This window comes from Rhineura floridana, chromosome 9 (assembly GCF_030035675.1).
Source record: "Rhineura floridana isolate rRhiFlo1 chromosome 9, rRhiFlo1.hap2, whole genome shotgun sequence".
In the NCBI taxonomy this organism is placed as follows: Eukaryota; Metazoa; Chordata; class Lepidosauria; order Squamata; family Rhineuridae; genus Rhineura; species Rhineura floridana.
This window is the reverse complement of record NC_084488.1, coordinates 102,616,816-102,636,961: the sequence shown is the minus strand read 5'-3', so window position 1 is coordinate 102,636,961 and position 20,146 is coordinate 102,616,816. Positions and strand designations below refer to the sequence as shown.

Here is a 20,146-nt window from a genome sequence, read left to right as displayed (position 1 = left end):
GCACAGCCCTCATGACTAGTAGCCACTGATAGCCTTCCCTCGCCGACTGCTTCTTTAGTACCCTACTTGCTGGTATGCAGATTGCTTTTCCTCAGGCTTCACTTCCTCTTTCTTCTGAGCTAGTGTTAATGTCTCCAAAATGGCCACATGTACTCTGTATTCAAATTGGCTTTATTTCCAAGGAGTAATAAACCTTCAGGGGATTTTTTTTTGGTGGTTGTTCTCTCAACCACTCTTCTTACCAGACTATATATATACAAAACTGATACTCATAACAACTGTTTTGGTGCACAACCATCACAGGGAAAGGAGAAGTCCCCCATACTGTGGCTCCCTGGATGAGAGGCCTGCAGTGAGCACACACAGCCCTCTCGGAAGAAGGGTTGAAGTCCATGCAAAAGGGGTAAAGGCTCTTTTTCCAAGTAACCCATAGGAGAAGCCAGGACAGGCCACAAAGGGAACAATAGTCACATACTGACAACAGCATGCACCAAAGGCTCACTGGCAGGGAAAGGGGGCAAAATATGACCTTACCCATTTTTTGCCTTCCTAGCCCAAAGCAGTCCTCTAAGGAGCTGAATGAGAGGTCCTCTCAGGACTTGAGCCCATACTGTGAGCTCCCTAAACTCTCCACCACAGCAGCAGATAGAAATGGCATACTTCATGGGGCAATTGTTCTCCTTCCCCCAGCCATAGATGGTGGGAGCACGGGGGCTGCAGGAGCAGTCACCGGAACAGACCATGTTTTACATGCAGGAGAGAATCTAGAAAAGGTGGGTTGAGGTCCCACTCTCGGCCACAGCTGACCCAATTGGGAGGAGCACTGGATAGACCAATAGCCATTTTGGCCACTCTCTGCCACAGCTGACCCAATTGGGAGGAGCACTGGATAGACCAATAGCCATTTTGTCCCACTCCTTCCCTCTGGCAACCCATGTGACAAATCCCTCCTGCTATTTTGTTTCAATAGACTAGTCCTGCTGGCTAGCTTCCCGTCAAGTCTCGTGGCCCCCTCCCTCTTACCATCCCTCTCTCCCTCACATGTGGCGGTTGTATTCTGTTATTGGTATACTGTGATTGGCTGCTGATTTGCACCACATCCAATGCTCTAATAGTGGAGATACAGCTTTCAGTGTAGAAGCCAGTAGGAGAATTGAAACCCATGCATATTTTGAATGGTGTTCTATGCAGTTAGTTCTCATTAACTCTCAGCTGAAGAAAGTAGCTGCATTTTACCACGCTTTGAGTAAAGTAATATTGAAAGTAAAGAGAGCTTGATTCCTTTTTAACTGGAAGCTTTGGACTGTGGATGAGCTGCAAAGATTGCTTCCTTACTTTAGAAGCTGTTCAGCAGATATTGTTCATTTCCTAGCAGTTTGCTAAGGCAAATGTGGTATGGCAAATATTTTAAGCTATTAAGCCTGAGGATGTTCCAGCCCTTCTTAAGCTAAATCAATGTACAAGTAGCAGGTGCTATTAAGCCTAGGGGTATTCCAGGTCTTCTTAACCCAAATAATCTCAAAGTTGGAATGTTCCATCTTACTCTTAAGAAACGTTCCACTTCATTTATTCTATATACTAAAAGCAAACTCATTCGCCAAATGTGGTTTCTTATGTGGTAGCCAAAACTGTACCATCCGCACACAAGAGGAGAGGTTGTGGGAAGCCCCAGGGTTTGCAGAAGTACAAAAAAGTCTTAAGGGAGAAAGGGGCGATTTCCCAACAACTCCAAGGAAGACTGAGCAATCTCAATGGGCATGAAATGTTGATGTGGGTAGAGGATGGAATAGACTACCCTGAGAAAGGGCATGGCTGGCTGCCTACGGCCCTGAAGAGAACACTCTACACTGCAAGATCTTGCTGCAAGGTCCCACTTGTTTAGTTCTTATTTTCAAATTTTCTATACTGCCTTTACATAAAACAAAACAAAAAAGGTTCAGAGTGCTGACAATCAAATAAAACCCTGATGTCATCTCGTATATTTCCAAGGCATGTGTCAAGTGCTGAACATGAAGTGGCAAAAATGGGCTTGGGTCACTCTAAACCACCTCTGAAAATGGATTTTTACTTCAATAAATGGAGAAATCAACCTCTGTCATTGAGAGGAAGTAGCATAGTAAAGAAGGCTGATCAGAAAAAGACACAAAGTTTACTTAAAATTATGGGGCTGTCTTTCCAAACAAGTTTAAGGTTGCATTTGTTTGAGACTTGTGTCCCTTTTGCTGAGAGCTGTTGCAGAGTAGCAGAAGGGCAAATGTGAAACATTCAAAGTGGGGTAATTTTTTTACCCAATGGAATATATTGATGTGGAGTAAACAAGAGTGTAGACTTTTATTGACTGTAGCACAATAAAAGTGGTCATAAGTCATTCTTCACTGCAGCATCCTCAAGACTCTGGATATTAATGCAGGCAGGGTGCCGTTTGGGAAAGAGTTTAGGATTGACTGCAAATATACCATTACTTGTGATACAAAACAGTTTTGTCAGTTTTTGTGAAAGGGTCCTCTTCCTCCTCCCAGGGAGTTGTTTCCTGTCTCTGTTTTGAAATTTGCTGGGCCGGTGTTCTAAGTCTTGAGCCACAGCAAACCAGTATGGTTCCTGCAGAAGGCATGAGTGACCATGATATCAAAGGAGGATAATGGCATTTCTGTTCACTGCCTGGAATAAAAGAAAATGTTGTTTGCTGCTTTCCTTCCTCCTTGTGCCCTGTGAATCTCTGGGGAAATATCCACAGAAGTTCCCAAAGTGGCTAGGAGAAAGAGATAGCCACTGCCTAAGTTACAAGTTTTGGTCAGAAGATTCCTCCTGCAATTTTTCACTCCCTTGACTTCATGCAAAGTGGAAAGGATTTATGTCATTAATTCAGGGTCACTTCATGCATATTTTTCTGCACAAAGGTACAAAAAGAAAGACCCCTAACAAAAGCACAACAGACATTGAATTTAAGGAATGAATTCTTTAATCACAAAAGTAGCATTTAAGCAGAGCTTGGAAGGAATTCGTTATAAGCAACGAATTACTTGTAATTCATTACTTTTTTGAGGAACGACTGGGTAATTCCTTTACATTTTGATTGTAATAAAGCTAGGAGTAATTTTATTACTTTTGTGGAGTAATTATAATGTTTCCAGCATTACTTTGGGGCATTACTTTTGGGGGGGAAGCAGGGGAAGTCTCCTCTGATTTGTAGGTGAAAATCATGTACCTCAAACTGGGCTTCTGTGCAGCATCGCTCTTTCCTCATGCTCTGTGGTCGGGTAGGAGGTGACGAGGGAGGAGCTAGAGAGTGAGATGGGGCAGAGTGGAGAAAACAATTGTTTAAAAAAATGGATGGTGGTGGTGAAGAATGGAGTGGAAGGAAAAGGGAGCTGGAGGGCAAGAACATAGATAAAGGAAAAGGAGGCGGCAGCAGAATGGTGATAAAGAACTGTGGAGGTGAAAGATGACAACGTGTGTGTGTGTGTGTGTGTGCGTGTGCGTGCGCACATGTGTGCGTGCGCGTGCATGCGTGTCAATACTATGTTTTCACTTGGCACACAAAGTGGCCTCCACCACCCTCTCTGGCTACTGTGCTGCATTTGCAGTATTTTAACGTTTTTGCATCTCAGTGAAAGATGTGAGTGTCCCTTAGTTGGTAGCAGGGCAGGGTCCAGGAGGTGGTTAAGTGAGAGAGATTATGCTTGCTGGCTGAGTGGGGTGGTGGTTGCACTTGGTTTGACATGCAAAGATCTGAGTAGTGGCCTCTGCCTCCCTTACTACCTCCCTTACCAGTGGAGAGACCACCATTGCTAACTTATGGATAAAAAGAATTATTCTACTACCTCTGTATGTGTGTGTTTATTTTTATGTAGTTTTAGGCTACGTAGATGTGCAGCAGCCAAGGCCAGCACCTTGTAGGCATTTTTTTAAAAAGTAACTGAAATGTAATTGTAGTGATTACTTTTGAGAAAAAGTAAATTAATCAGTTACTTTCAGAGCAACTGTAATTGTAACGGTAATTCCTACTTTGGGGGGCATGTAATTGTAACTGTAATTTATTGCTGTTTAAAAGTAATCTTCCAAGCTCTGCATTTAAGTCACAAAATTTACAAACAAACCAAAATGCCTAGCAGTGGCCCACAAGAAATATATAACAATGTTATGCATCCTAATGAAATAATATGTACATATAAAAAAACTCTAAAAACTAATTGTGTTTCTACCCATATAACTATCCTTCAGTGGTAAATGTATGCCCATACATAGCTTGTCCAATCAAACTTCATGTAGGAACACAGGAATATATGAAGCTTTCTACCAAGTCAGACCATTGATCCATCCAGGTCAGTACTGTCTACATGAAGTGGCAGCACCTCTCCAAGGTTTCAGACAGGAGGCTCTCCCAGCAGGGTTCTAAAAGGTGGCCAGGTGGGGCACTGGCCCAATGGCCCCTGGAGCTACAGGGAGCCCTTAGCCACCCCTCCGCTCCCCTTCCGCGATCCACAGCCCCCCACACCCCCACCTACCTGTCTGCTGTCTTTTATCATTGCCCTTAATGAAGATGGCGACTGCGGTTTCCCTAAGGTATTGAAGCCCCTGCCGCCATCTTAGTTGATGGCAGAGATGTGCGTGTGTAACACGCATGTGTACCATCAACAAAGATGGTGGCAGAGGTGTCATCGCCTTTGGGAAACCACGGCTGCCATCTTCATTAAGGGCAATGGTAAAAGACAGCAGACAGGTAGGTGGGAGTGGTGCGTGTGTGCGTGCCCACACACACATATGCCAGGGCCCAGGGCAAGCTGATGCCCAAGGGCCCCAGCATGCCTGGAGCCAGCCCTGTCTCCCAGTTCTACCTGGTGATGTCAGGGATTGAAACTGGGACCTTCTGCATGCAAAGCAGATGCTCTACCTCTCTATTTGCAGTACTACACTGGAATAAGTACAATACATGAGTCTGATGAAATGTTACCATAGGGCAATTTTCCCTTCCTTATAGGACATGCCAGCCTCCAGTTCATAATTTGATCACATACACAGATTGAAGCAAGTTAAGGAGCTGGAAAATAATAATCAGATACAGGCATACCCCACTTCAACATACGCAATGGGACCGGAGCGTGTATGTAAAGTGAAAATGTACTTAAAGTGAAGCAATTATCTATGCATGTACTGCACTGCAATCGCCACTAGATGGCAGCGGCGTCATGCCATTAGGTGTCCGTTATTGCAAAGCGCGTACGTTAAAGTGGGGTATGGTGGAGTATGGAGCATGTACTTTATAGCGAGGCTACTTTACGTGAAGCGACGTTAAGCGGGGTGTGCTTGTATGTCATTATTTCACATGCCAGTGAAAGAAGGAGGAAAAGTATTTTCTGATTGATACAAGTGGAGTTAAGGCTTCAGTTAAAAAAATCTTCATATTCCAAAAATCCTCATATTCCATAAAATTGGGAGTAATAGATAATACCCTTGAAGACAAAAACAAAATTCAAGGGGATCTTGATAGGCTGGAGCATTAGGCTGAAAGCAACAGAATGAAATTAAACAGGGATATGTGCAAAGTTCTACACCTAGGAAAAAGAAAGCAAATGCAGTTATGGGGGGATGCTTGGCTCAGCAATACTACATGCAAGATTTGGATTGTTCTTGATCACAAGCTGAATATTAGTCAATAGTGTGATGTGGCTGCAAAAAAGTCAAATAATATTTTAGGCTGCATTAACAGAAATATAGTTTCCAAATTGCATGAAGTATTAGTTTTCCTCTATTTGGCACTGGTTAGGCCTCATCTGGAGTACTGTGTCCAGTTCTGCACACCACACTTTAAGAAGGATGCACACAAAATGGAACAGGTTCAGAGGATTATCAGGGAACTGAAAACAATGCCCTATGAGGAGAGACTGAAAGAACTGGGCATGTTTAGCCTGGAGAAGAGAAGGCTGAGGGGTAATATGATAGCACTCTTCAAGTACTTGAAAGGTTGCCACACCAGAGGAGGACCAGGATCTCTTCTTGATCATCCTAGAGTGCAGGACATGGAATAATGGGCTCAAGTTGCAGGAAGCCAGATTTCGACTAAACATCAGGAAAAACCTCATGTCAGAGTGGTACGACAATGGAACCAATTACCTAGGGAGGTGATGGGCTCTGCAACACTGAAGTCATTCAAGAGGGAGCTGGACAGCCACCTGCTGGGTGTGCTTTAACTGGATTCCTGCATTGAGCAGAAGGTTGGACTTGATGGTCTTATAGGCCCCTTCCAATGCTACAGTACTGATTCTATGATTCCACTAAAGTTTCTGTATGTTTGAAATCCCAGATTATTTGCTCCCACATCTGTTCTAGAGAGATTATTCTTATTAGATTGGCTATGTTCTTAAATTTCATACAAACCTAAAGGTTTACATGGAGAAAAGGTTTTAGAGACAAAATAATGTAATCCCTGCATTTTCTTCTACCACCTAACTCCCTACTTCTACACAAAATTACATGGCAGGTGATCAAGGAATGGAGGGGTGAAACTTTTTTTTTAAAAAAAATACCTTACAGAATTAGGGCATGCCAATTTTAACTGCATTAAAGCACCAAGTATGTAAGACTGCTTAATTCTGTATGAATTATTGTTTAGTTAAAGATTATGAATTGTAGCCTGCCATCCAGCTAATGGCAACTAGCCAGTAAACCACTTAGGGAAAATTCCTGCTCAGCTGTGCAGAGTATAATGGGCCTACTTAAGTATTTGAATGAAAGGTATAGCTAACCATGTATATAATGCATGCTTGTGCACTGATTGTGGGAAGGCAGGGGGTTGTGAATCTGATTTGTTAACCGTCCTTACTAAGGTCACCTCCAGACGTTCTGCACATCCCAGAAATTTCAGCTTGCAGAATTAAAGTGGATTAAAGTGCTCTGTCATCCTAGCACAACAAATCCACTTTAAAGAGAAAAAGAAAAACAGGACTTTTTGAGGTTAGGGAGATGACAGAGAAAGGCGCTGAGAAGTGTGGGATAACAAATGATTAAGGGGAAGATATATAATCACAACAGAAGCAAGTCAGGATGAATTTTCATTGCCATTAACCTCTCTGCAAACAGATCAGAACAAATGTTCAGTAAAGATGAGACATAGTCTAACCTTCATGTAAGTTTTGTGCAAACAAATCAGGATGAATGCTCAGTAAACAGGTCATCTGGAGCCCTAAGCAGTAGGTACAGTCTCTGCATTTTCTTGGTGTTTACAAAGTTCCAAGGCAATATTAGCATAGGAGCAATGCATCCATGCTGATACATAACAAAGAGTCAGATTGGCTGGATGTTATTTATTATTGATTGATTGATTACATTTATACCCTGCCTCTATTTTCATAATAGAAACCCAAGGTGGCTTACATATGGTTCCCAGGTGGTCTCTCATCCAGGCACTGGCCAGACCTGATCCTGCTTAGCTTCAGCAAGGTGCTGGCCTCATGTGCCTTCAGACCGTAGCCTGGGACAAGTTACAAAAAGTGTTAATGCTGCTTCCACTGTAACATCTCCTTGTATGTTCCTCCTTTTTTGTTATTTGTTCCAGGTCAGGTAGGAGGGGCCACCTCGCCAAAAACAGTACATCTCAACATAGTGGGGAAGACTTGACCAGGTGACTTGTGTGCCCGCTCACTCTGCTGTTCATGTGTTAACACTTGATGGCCAACTTCAAGGCCCCTGTTTTTCTTCTCCTTTTTGGTTATTTGTCTTTCAACAGGATTTGGACAAGACAGCCCTTCAAACAGAGGACCATCCTTTGTATAGTAGAATACATAGCCCCCTTAAAGATAGACTACGGAAAAGAAAAGTTGTGCAAGAAAGTTTGAGGTCCAAGCCTTCACAAGGACCTTCTTGGTGGTAGCATCAGTACTTTGGAACCCAGCCCTGGTGGAGATTTGCCAGCCCCTTTCTCCTCTCACCTTTTGGCAGAGAGAAAGGGCCTTATTTTTGCAGTGTTGCAAAGGGGGGAGTGACATAAATTGTCAAGAGACTCAGTATGGGGTGGAGTGATGGAAGGAGACAGAGAAGTAAAAAATAAAGCCAGTGCTACATGCCGGTTCAACAGAGTGGATGTAACATTGTCAATGAATAACTACTACTGCTGCTGCTGCTGCTGCTGCTGCTGCTGGTGCTGCTACTACTACTACTGGCCGCGATAATGGATTGGATGGGAGCTAACAGACTGAAGCTTAATCCAGACAAGACCGAGACGCTGTTGGTGAGTGCCTTCTCTGCTCAGATGGTGGATGTTCACCCTGTTCTGGATGGGGTTACACTCCCCTTGAAAGAACAGGTTCGTAGCTTGGGAGTTCTTTTCGACCCTTCCCTGTCTCTTGAGGCTCAGGTAGCCTCAGTGGCACGGAATGCTTTTTACCATCTCCGATTGGTAGCCCAGCTACGTCCCTATCTGGACAGCGACGACCTCGCCTCAGTCGTTCATGCTCTGGTAACTTCTAGATTGGACTACTGCAATGCGCTTTACGTTGGGCTACCCTTGAAGACAGTTCGGAAACTACAGTTAGTCCAGAATGCAGCGGCCAGATTGTTGACGCGGACCAGAAGGTCCGCTCATATAACACCTGTTCTGGCTCGTCTGCACTGGCTTCCTATTTGTTTCCGGGCTAAATTCAAAGTGCTGTTTTTGACCTATAAAGCCTTACACAGCATGGGACTGCAATACCTGGTGGAGCGCCTCTCCCAATATGAAACTACCCGTACACTGCGCTCAACATCTAAGGCCCTCCTCCGAGTACCATCCCATCAAGAAGCTCGGAGGGTGGTGACTAGAAATAGGGCCTTTTCGGTTGTGGCCCCCGAACTGTGGAATGGTCTCCCCGATGAGGTGCGCCTGGCACCGACGCTGCTATCTTTTTGGCGCCAGGTGAAAACCTTTTTATATTCCCAGGCATTTTAATGTGTATTATTAATATTTATTGATGTATTTTGCTGCTGCTTTGATTTTTGTTTACGTCTGTTTGGTTTGATTCCATTGTATTATTGTATTTATATATTTTTTGATTGTTTTATTGTTATGTACACCGCCCAGAGAGCCCTTGGGCTTAGGGCAGTATATAAATTAAATTAAATAAATAAATAAATAAATGCTATTAAGTTTAAAACAAATTATACTCACAAAATAAGGTGGATCCTAAATATATTCATCTCAGGTGTCAATGGCCAGGATAAAGATGTGCGTCTTCAGCATATGATGGATACTGTATAGTGAAGGTGCTGGGGAGGGAATGTCATGATTTAGGGGCTGCCACAGAGAATGCCCTCCCCGATTGCCACTCCCCCTGGCTTCTGAAGGCAGTGGAACTACCATGAAGGCCCTGTTTGCTGATCCAAGCACCTGAGAGGGTCTGCAGGAAAGGAGGTGTTCTTTAAGATTTTTGGGGCCTAAGTCATTTAGGCTTTAAACACTAATGTGAACGCCTTGAACTGGGCTTGGAAATGAACTGGCAACCAATGCATCTTTTTTAAAACAAAGGTTATATGACTTATAAAGGAACCCCAGCCAGTCATGTGGCTGCTGCATTTTGGACCGTTTGAAGCTTCTGAGTCATCTTCAAGGGCAGCTATGTAGAACACATTGCAATAATCTAGGTACGCATATCAGAAGAGGGTGGTTATGTAGGAATGAAGGTGAGAAGTTTCTTCTTAGACATATTGAGTTTGATATATCAATGAAGTACGAAAACCGAAATACAAGTGCAATGGAAGTGGAGTGATAGCGGCAGAGAGAGTGAGAGTGTACTGAACGACATTGTTGATTGATTCATTGATTATTTGTTAGATTTATTGGTTGCTTGTTACCCGAAGGTCTCCAAACAACCTACAACATTGTTGAAAACCAAAGTAAATATATACAATAAAAACAAATAATAAAACAAAAACAACCACCCCATATAGCTAGGGACAGCTGTGGCAGCACACTAATACAAACAACATCATACTAGGCTATCAAATGCCTGAGAAAAAATATATTTACGTGATGTCAAAAAGATTTCAATGAAGGGACCAGGTGGACCTCACTGGGAAGCACATTCCACAGATGAGGAGCCACAACTGAAAAGGCCCTCTCCCATGTCCCCACCTTCTGAGCCTTTCTCAGAGGGGGGATTTGGAGAAGGGCCTCAGAAGAAGATCTAAGATCTGGGTAGGTTCATAATGGGAGAGGCATTCCAAAAGACATTAGTGAACTGAGCTGTAGAGCTTTATAGGTCAAAACTAGCACTTTGAATTCAGCTTAGGAGTGGACAGGCAGCCAGTGTAACTGGAACAGAATTGATATTATATGGTCTGTTCATCTTGAACCCATCAGCAATTGGAAAGCTGTATTCTGCACTAACTGAAAGTTCTGAACCATTTTCAAAGGCAGCCGATATTAAGTGCACTGCAATAATCCAACCTGGAGGTTACCAGATCAAAGATTACTGTAGCTAGGTTATCTGTGTCCTGACAGAGTTGCAGCTGGGTCACCAGCCAAAGCTAATGGGAGGCACTCTGTGCCATTGAGGCCACCTGTACCTCACACAACAGCAACGGATCCAGGAGAACCCCCAAACTATGAACTTGCTCCTTCAGAGGGAGTGTGACTCCATCTAGAGCAGGCCATGCACCACTCAGCCAGTCAGAGGAACCATCCACCAACAGCATCTCAGTCTTGAGATTAAGCTTCAGTTTATTGGCCATTATCCAGTCCATTATTACAACCAGATGAGGGCCTCCTGCAGATACCATCTTATCAGGAGATTCGTTCTGCACAATATAGGAAATGGACCTTTAGTGTGGTGGCACCTACCCTGTGGAATTCCCTCCCCTTAAATATTAGGCAGACGCCATCTCTGCTATCTTTCCGGTGCCTTTTGAAGACTTTTCTCTTTCAACAAGCCTTTTAAGTTGAGACCTATCCCAGTCTGTGTCTCTGTTAGAAATGCTTTTAATATGTTTTCTTTAATAGTATGCTTTTAACCCTTTTTAAAAAGATGTTTTTAAAGCTTTTTAAAAATGTTTTTAACGTTGTTTTGTTTTAATGTATTTTAAGGTCTTTTAATGATGTTTTAAAGTGTTTTTAGCATTTCTGTTTGCCGCCCTGGGCTCCTGCTGGGAGGAAGGGCGGGATATAAATCAAATAATAAAATAAATAAAATAAATAAACCAAGCACTGATTCACCACATCCATTGAATGATGGAACATGGAACTTGATGAACTTGCCCAGCAACAGTGTGTTGAGAGGACAGAGCAGAAGGGCAAAGATCTTAAGTTTTCCTAAAACTGAATAGCTACTGGTCTTTCTGGAACCAGCATTCCACTCCCACAATTGCATGCGCAGTTGGAAGGTTTTGCCACATGGTACAATGGAGCTGTGCTTACATTGGAAGAATTCTTTATTAACAAGCAAAGACTCTAGGAGTTATTTCAACTTGGGAGGGAGATCAAATGCTATTAAAGCAGAATGCATTTACTTTTTTACATTGTTCCACATGCCAGTCAAAGCACATCATGGAATAGACTTAAGCTTTCAGAATGGAAGCTGAAAGCTTACATGATTATTTTTTTAACCAGAGCAAAGCAGCTGGAGAACTTCAGAGTTCATATCGACCATAGCAAAACAGGCAGGCAATGCAATATGCTTTGTAAGTGGTTGGTTTATCACTGAGGAGAGGATATTAAGAAATACTTACCTGCTGTGAATTTTTTGAAAGCACCTTTGAAGTTGCTGAAATGCTGGATAAAGGATGGGCAGAATCAATTTAATTTGCATGATTACCCTCCGGGCCATTTCATGGTTTACAAAGGGCCAACCCAGGTCTGCCACTGAGTCGTCAAATCCTGGTTTCCTTATGATTGTGACTATGTGTTACATTCTATGAGCCAAATTAACTCCTTACAAATGGGAAAGGGGAATTCTGCTTTTTCAAAGGTTGTGGGGTTGTGGGGGAGGGTTGGTCATCCTGAAATGCAGTAACAAGATCCTCCCATTAAATTTTGCAAAAAAAAAAAAAGCCCAGTCAAGTTTTCTGCTTGAGGTGGATCAAAATGCTCATGAAAACATTTCCATGGGCATTTGGCCACTTTCCCAGCATGAACTGTGTCTGGGTCAGGAGATTCCAGCATGCCTTGCCCCCACCCCCATGCAACCACATACAAGACTCTCTTTTTTGGCTAAATTTAAAAGCAGGAAAATTAAAACCACTTCATTTAAGTAAGTTGAGCTAAACCCTTCCCCCACACCCACCACTGAAAAAATGTAAATGTACTGCCTTCAAGTCAATTCCGACTTATGGCGACCCTATTAATAGGGTTTTCATGAGGCTGAGAGGCAGTGACTGGCCCAAGGTCACCCAGTGAGCTTCATGATTATGTGGAGATTCAAACCCTGGTCTTCCAGGTCGTAGTCCAACACCTTAACCACTACACCACTGAAGGCTTCATGGAATTTCTTGTGCCCTGTCTCTCTTTTCAGGGGCAGTTTCTCCCTCGAATTGCCTAAAAAGAATGGGCTAGAAACAGTGCCCCGACTCTCCTTACATCAACCTAGGCATCTGGGTGAAAATGCAGTATGTGAATAGGTCCAAAGTTGGCTTTAGAGTGTATAAAAGTACACATCACCTGCACCTGTTTTCCAGCACACACATCACTGTATACCTGGGTTGCAGATAGTGGACAGAGATCAGGTTTTCTCCCTGTATCATAATGCTCGTACCTGAGGTCAGCTCAATAAAACTGATTAGCCGAAGGCTCAGGATGGAGAAGAGAAAGTACTTTTTCATATAGCACAGAGTTAATTCTTGGGATTTGCTGCCACAAATTGCTGTGATGGCCACTTGCTTTGATGGCTTTAAAAAGGGATTGGACAAATTCATGGAGGATATATATTAGCCATGATAACAAAATGGAACCTCCAGGAATAGAGGCAGTATACCTTTGAATATCAGTTGCTGGGAAGCAACTGAGGGAGAGGATTATTGTCTTCTAGCCCTGCTTGTTAATTTTCCAGTGGCATGTGGTTAGCCAATGTAAGGGACAGGATGCTGGACTTGATTGACCTTTGGTCTGATCCAGCAGAGCTCTTTTTATGTGCTTGAGTACCAAATGTAGCTCGCAACCATACAGAAGCATCAGTTGGTATTTCCCAGTAAGGGAAGCATGAGGCAGACTTCCCTCATTGATGAATAGTGTCACTGCTGTGATCTCTCTGTGATACCTGCAAAAGACTCAGTGAAACAGCCATTTTCCCAGAGTGAACCAGATGACCAGATTAGCTGCTGGGCCTGTTAATCTGGACCACCAATGGAACTCTAAAGAAGAAAGACAACAGACAGTAAAGTCCCAGCAGGTTTGTTTGTTTGCCTTGCCTCCTACTTGAAGAGAAGATCCAACTTTCAATTGAATCAGTAAATGTTCCATCTCTCAGTCTGAATCTGGATATATTGGATATTATATTCAGGGCTTGCAAGTACACTGGATGAGTTTGATGAATACTGTACCTGATGATCTGTGGTACAGAGAGACCTCTTCAATACCTTTCCTCAAATTCAGTGAAGTTATCATTGTACCGTGATGGGAAGGAGGGCCAGAAGAGAAAGAGCGGAGGCAGAGCAACACTGGCTTGTTGACCTTGCTCCTTGATTGTGCTGCCAAAAGTCCAGGAGTCACCCAGAAAAAAAGCAGGGCAGGCCTACCAGAGCTCTGCCTAGGGATCAAGACTCTTTTGTGTGGGCAGCTCTGCATAGACAAGAACACAATGAAAAGGTAGCTCCTGGCACAGAGCCCTTGCTGTATAAAGAGCTCTCACTTGTATAGGTTTTCATTGAGTGACAGACTGTCCGTAGTATTTGACCTCACCTTGTCACTTTGAAGTTGTTTCCTTTTCCCTGGGGGCTTTCTTGCTACCAAATCTAAGAAAAGGCTGGTGTTGGCTGAAGCTTAGGAAAGCATAGATGTGTGTGCACTTTATTTCCAACCGCAACGTAGTCAGGTGCAACTCTGTGTGTTTTATTTTTAAAAACATTTACATTTGGGGGCCTGCATCATGCATAAGGCTAAGCCATGCATAGTTTGTTCTGGATCGGAGGGTGGGAAGCGGAATGGTAGCTCTTGGGAGGGGCTATTTAAATCAGAAATACTGCACAGAAGAGGGTTATGTGTGCCCCTCCCATGCTGCTCTGGAAAATCTTCATAGCTGCATGTCAGTAAAAGAAAAAAAGGTGTAAGGATCATCATGAGTAACTTTGTACAGAGTATCTCTGACTCATGTTTTGTGAGCAGATGTGGGTTGAGCAGGACACTTGCAGCACCTTTTCTTTCATTTCCTGCATCCTCCCCCCCGCCCGGGTTCCAAACTTTCCTGGGGCAGGAGAAAGGTAAACAAGTATCTGCAAAGAATGAAGTTTCTGGAAGGAGCATCACCTTGCTGCAAAGACAATATGGATACTGTGTGTCCCAGCATACCTGATGAAAATGTGATACACATTGTGTCCATTTACCAGCAAGGAGAAGGCATTCCTTGGCAGATATGGAAACAATTAGCATTATGTTCCTTCCAGGCATGCTGGAACATGGAGCTCCTGTGCCCTCCATGGTGGGAATATGATGCTTCTCTGAGGAGCTGGAGCTCCCTTATATTAGCCTTTGCTCACTTTGTCACTGCTGCCTCCCTCTTCTCCTGCCCCAGGGTAGGTTTGGCACCCTTTTGGAGACAGGGAGAGGTGGACAAGGCAGTGGGGAACCTCCAGATGTTGCTGAGATAGTACTCCCATCATCCCTGACCATTGGCCATGCTTGCTGGGGATAATGGGAGTTGTAGTTCAGCAACATCTAGAGGGCCAAAGGTTCCCCATCACTGAAGTTCGTAAACCAACATTTATTAAGGCAAGAATGAATGGTGGGTCTATACACATTTGTGAGAACAGTGTGCACATGGAGCTGGCAGGGGACACATCAGCAGGGCAGACCTAGTGTAAGTGTCCTTGCTATACCTCCACATGGTATTACTTTTGTGGGGACAAAATGCTTGAATAGGGCTTATTTTGTTAAACCAGGAGTAGCTAACTTATGACAATTCAGATTTTGTTGGGCTCCAACTCCCATCAGCCCCACCCAGCATGGCCAGTGGTCAGAGACAAAGGGAGCTGTAGTCCAGCAACATCTAGACAGCCACAGTCATGACTGTAATGAACCTCTGAGTAACATGGCTAGGACTCCTGGCATCCATCTCCCTCTGAAGTAATACCTGCATCTTCCTTGGAGAAAGAGAAGTGGCTGCCTGCTGCATACCTGACAGTTGGTAAAAGGAAAAAGGAAAGACTTCCCTTGAAAACAAAATCAGTGAGTGCACCAATCTCAGATTCTCAGTAGTAACCCTCCCTGTCACATGCTTCAGTTAAACCCCAGGAGATGTCATGAGGTAGCTCCTCCTGTGGGGCTTTTTTGAAGGGAAGCACAGGCAGCCGAAGAGGCTGGAGAGTGCTGGAAGAAAAACACAGACTACCCATGGCCACCTTGCAGCAATAACCTAAGCTCAAATCCTGCAGCCACTGAAATTATAGACAAATTATAAAATGTCCTGCAAATGAGGCAGAAACACAGAATTCTCTTTTGCAGGTGAAGAAAACCTTTAAATAGTTATTTATTTATTTATTTATTCGATTCATTAGACGCTTATCTGACTGATTTCCCAGCCACTCTGAGCGACATACAATACAGCATATAACACATCAGGTAATGTTTGTAAGTCACAAAAATTGTGGCAGAAAAGCCAGTTAAAACCAGCACACTTGAATCTTAAACGTTTTGGTATCTGGAGTTGTATTTTACTTTTAGATTTGCAGCACGTCAACAGCCCTTTAAGCCATTTTTCCACCTTAAAGAATTCTGCTGCCAGTGTGTTAATGGGCTCAATCAGTTAACTGGAAAGGTGTGATGGGAACAGAAAAGGAGAGGAAGGTAGTGAGCCAAAGAGGTAGATACACTTGGCATGTGGCTGGTTAGCTTTGAAACAGAACAAGGAATGGCTGGTTGGTCACAAGGAAGCTGTCACTGCCATTTGATCTGCTCTTCCTACCATAGCAATGACTTTCCTCAAAACCAGGCATGCACATCTAAGGTTTTAAGAAGGGACTGCTTTCCATTCCAGCCTGTATTTCCCACATTCAACCCTGTTTCATCCCACTGCAGTTCATCTTCTGCCCAAAACTGTGTTTTTCATCTTGCTGTCTGCCATGGCTGAATTGCATAATTTACACAATATGTTATTTAAATTATGTTGTCATTACATTGTTCCATCCCATTCATTTCAGTGCAAAGGGAATGCAGTACAAATGGGGGAAACCCATAATCAATTACGTATTGTTTGCGGACTGAAAGCAGCAACAACAGCAAAGTCCGATGGTATTTCCTGGATTCATTTCAGTTCTGGATATGGGAGGAGTAAGTGAAGATCAGCCATTTATGCTCCCATTTCCACTTCTGTTGGAATTCTCTGGCATACCTCTATGCACATCATAGTAGCGTGATTCTGTAAAGTGGGTTTTCTGGCTCACTTGGTTACCTCTTAAAAAAAAGCCAGCACTTTGCTAAGGTATTCTTGGAACTCAATGCTGTGAGTTTCAGCTACAACTAATCCTCAGAAATAAAAGAGGGTAACTTAAACTGCAATCCTATAATCACCTGGGAGTAAGCCCTATCAAAGCCAGTAGAACTTACTCTTCAGTAGATCTGCCATAGGATTGACCTGTAAGTTTCAGCAGAAAAATAAAAGAAAAATTATGTCCTTTCACTCTGATTAGACTGCTCAGAATACTTTCCTTATTCTACATGTATAAATCTAATTGTAGACATTTTCAAACAGTGTAATATTCATGGGAGCCAGTCACAGCTTAGCGTTAACATTAAAGGAGTCCCACATTAAGTGCAGTCTTGTATTTCATGGTACTTGTTACCTGAATGAGCCAGAAGGGAAGAATACGTTCCCATGCTGGATCTGCTGGTCCCATCACAGTTAGACCTAAGCCCCATGTAAGTGTCACAATCCAATATAGAGTAAAAATCAGAGCTTGGAAGATTACTTTTAAAAAGTAATAAATTACAGTTACAATTACTTGGCCCAAAAGTAGTAATTACCGTTACAATTACAATTGCTCTGAAAGTAACTGATTACTTTACTTTTTCTCAAAAGTAATCACTACAATTACATTTCAGTTACTTTTAAAAAAAAACTCCTACAAGGTGCTGGCCTTGGCTGCTGCACATCTAAGAAGCCTAAAACAATATTAAAAATAAACACACACAGGGGGTAGTAGAATAAAAAATTTATCCATAAGATTAACATAATGGCATAACAGAATCTCACATCCCCCCAAGCAATGAAGATACCCCAACTCTTGAAATCAAATTTTACACTTGAAATGCTTTTATATGTTTCTGTTATGTCTCAAAAGAACAAGATGCTCAAAGAGCATGTCAGACAAGGAATGTCTTTTTACAGTCATTACGTTGCCACCAGTACTGAACAGGCGTTCTACTGCGGCGCTTGAAGGCATGCCTGTGTTGTGCTGCAAAAAACACCGCAGCACATGTGGAAAGCCATGGAGTGATGACACTTCCCTGCTGGGAGACCTCAGGTACCTCACCAGTTCCTCCTCAGCAGTGTCCACTGCTGACTTCTTGCCCTGGGGCAGAAAGTTAAAGAAGTCATCTTCTAAGTCATCTCCTTCCTGGTCTTTATCTGAAGACTGATCACTGTCCTCATTAAGTACACCCATCTTTATTTCAGCTTTCAACAAGGCTTCCATTGTGTATCTAAGAAAGAGAGAGGATATGTTAACACATATATGTTAGGAAACCATCATCTGCTCTTCATTTCCTGATGCTTGTCATGCCCCCTGGTTCAGGGTCCAGCCTGAGCCTGTGGATGATGACATGGAAGGTAGGAAGGTGACCAAGTCACCACACTCATGGGGCAGCACAGCAGACCCTTAAGGATTACCTGCAGCAACCCAAGGTTGTGATGAGGAGCCCCAGGAAGAAAAGGCCCAGCCCCTGCCTACCACCTTAAGCCCTCTGATGCCTTCCTTGAGACAACATTTCCCTTGGAGTAATCCACCCAAAGCGCTTCCCTAATGTTCTTACTTGTTGGTATGGGTGGTGGCCTGACACGATTCCAGCCGATCTAGTTTGAAGCGAGGGTGTATGCAGGCTGCCAGAAGAAGCAGATCCCTGCCAGATCCCCACCTCTCAAGGGTTGTCTGCTGCTGCTTCAGCATTTTGGGAGGAGGGGTGTCATGCATTGGTTCAGGAAGGCCACGTCTCCTTGCCTTTATTGCTTCTTCAATTGCTCTCAGCTTCTCAGGGTGTGCCCTCTGAGGAAGAAGAACAAAGCATGAATCCAAGAAAAAATGGAAGAGGAACTTCACAATTTAAACATAAACAGACAATGGACACTCTTTGAGGACCAGCATGACAAAGGCTTACCTCAAAATGTTTCTTCAAACTGGATGAGGAGGAAACAGCTGATCTCAGATTTTTGATCCTTGGAAGGCAGTAATTGCATCGTACAACAACATTTTTCCCACTCTGGCTCACAAATGTACAAGCTTTCTCAAAGCCAAACCATGGTACTTGCTGTTCTGCAGATGTGGCTGTGGGCAACTGGCACTGCTTCATGCCCTCCTCCTCCTCGTGCACAGGGCCTCCTTTCTGAACCTCACTTTCTAGTTTTGCCTCCTCAGGATCAACAAGCTGTGACGCAAGTGGCTGCACTAACTGACTGCTGCTCTCAGCAGCAAAACCTGCAACAGGCGTCTCTGTAATAAACAAGAGATAATGCTCCTATATGGGTGAACTTCAGCTGTGATGTGCCCCCATCTCTTCCCCATGCTGCAAGATCCCCCAGTCAGAGTGGAAGTAAGCAGGTCGATAGCACAATTAAAAGAGATCCTATTTGCTCACTAAATAACCCTGCCTGGGCCAGTCTAACCTACTATCTCACAGGGTTGTTGTGAGAACAAAATGAGACTAGGGTTCAAATCCCCACATAGCCATGAAGCTCACTGGGCCAGTCACTGCCTCTCAGCCTCATGAAAACCCTATTCATAGGGTCACCATAAGTTGGAATCAACTTGAAGGCGGTACATATATTTTTTATTTTGAATATGATGATTATGATAATAAATATGCAGCATTTCAAATTAATTCTGTATGAGAAGCATTCCATGCCAAGCTTGGAAAACCAAGGATGAGGTATAAAATGTAGACAAAAATACTTTTGACAAAATGCCGTTTATATTTTATATATATGAGCCTGGGTAGGGAACATTTAATCTAGCCTACTTGCTTTCAGCAAGAGGGGTTAAGTGCCTTCAGGCTAGGGCAGTCACCAGAAGGCCACAGCAGAGACAAAGGAGCCTAGTGTTGTGGAGATGTTAGATGGGAGCTTTGGGGAGTAAAGATGGAGGCTCCTGAAGGCTGCAATTCTAAACACACTTACTAAGGGATTAAGCCCCATAGAACTCAACAGGACTGACTTCTAAGTAGATATAGTTTGGACTGTGCTGTTGGTAAACCTTGATTAGGGTTCTTCTGCAAAGACATCCATATCCAAGCAGGGTTGGCAACCCCCTGCCTGGAATACCCTGCCCTTATCTTTTAATGTGGCTGCTCCAAATGTTTTTACAGATTTGACCCTTTACTTCAGAAAGAGGTCTGAAAAATGAGTAAGAGTAAGAAGTATCTTTTAAAATTGTTCTTTTCAATTCACTCTTGAATGAACATCATACCTAGGGCAGATCCACACCATTTCTTTAAAGCACATTCAACACATATAGGGACACAGCATGACAAAACTGGGTAGAAGTAAAAGTTCTACACTTAGGAAAAAGAAACCAAATGCACAGTTATAAGATGGGGGATACTTGGCTCAGCAGTACGACATGCAAGAAGGATCTTGGAATTGTTGTTGATCACAAGCTGAATATGAGCCAACAGTGTGATGTGGCTGCAAAAAAGGCAAATGCTATATCAGGCTGCATTAACAGAAGTATAGTTTCCAAATCATGTGAAGTATTAGTTCCCCTCTATTCAGCACTGGTTAGGCCTCATCTTGAGTGCTGTGTCCAGTTCTGGTCTCTGCACTTC

At 43.3% G+C, this 20,146-nt stretch overlaps 1 protein-coding gene and 1 long non-coding RNA gene across 2 annotated transcripts in view; one reads left to right on the top strand and one right to left on the bottom strand.

The window, feature by feature from the left end:
* LOC133363721 (uncharacterized) overlaps window positions 1–18,564 on the bottom strand; it is a 729,805-nt gene extending 711,241 nt beyond the window's left edge. The window contains exons 1-2 of the long non-coding RNA XR_009757739.1: window positions 18,485–18,564; window positions 18,143–18,372 (exon numbers count right to left, since the gene is read on the bottom strand). This is a non-coding gene — a long non-coding RNA (uncharacterized LOC133363721). The remainder of the gene's footprint in view (window positions 1–18,142; window positions 18,373–18,484) is intronic.
* The window catches only part of GRID2 (glutamate ionotropic receptor delta type subunit 2), an 887,701-nt gene that overhangs the window by 24,476 nt on the left and 843,079 nt on the right, over window positions 1–20,146 (top strand). The gene's annotated exons all lie outside the window — the stretch shown is intronic.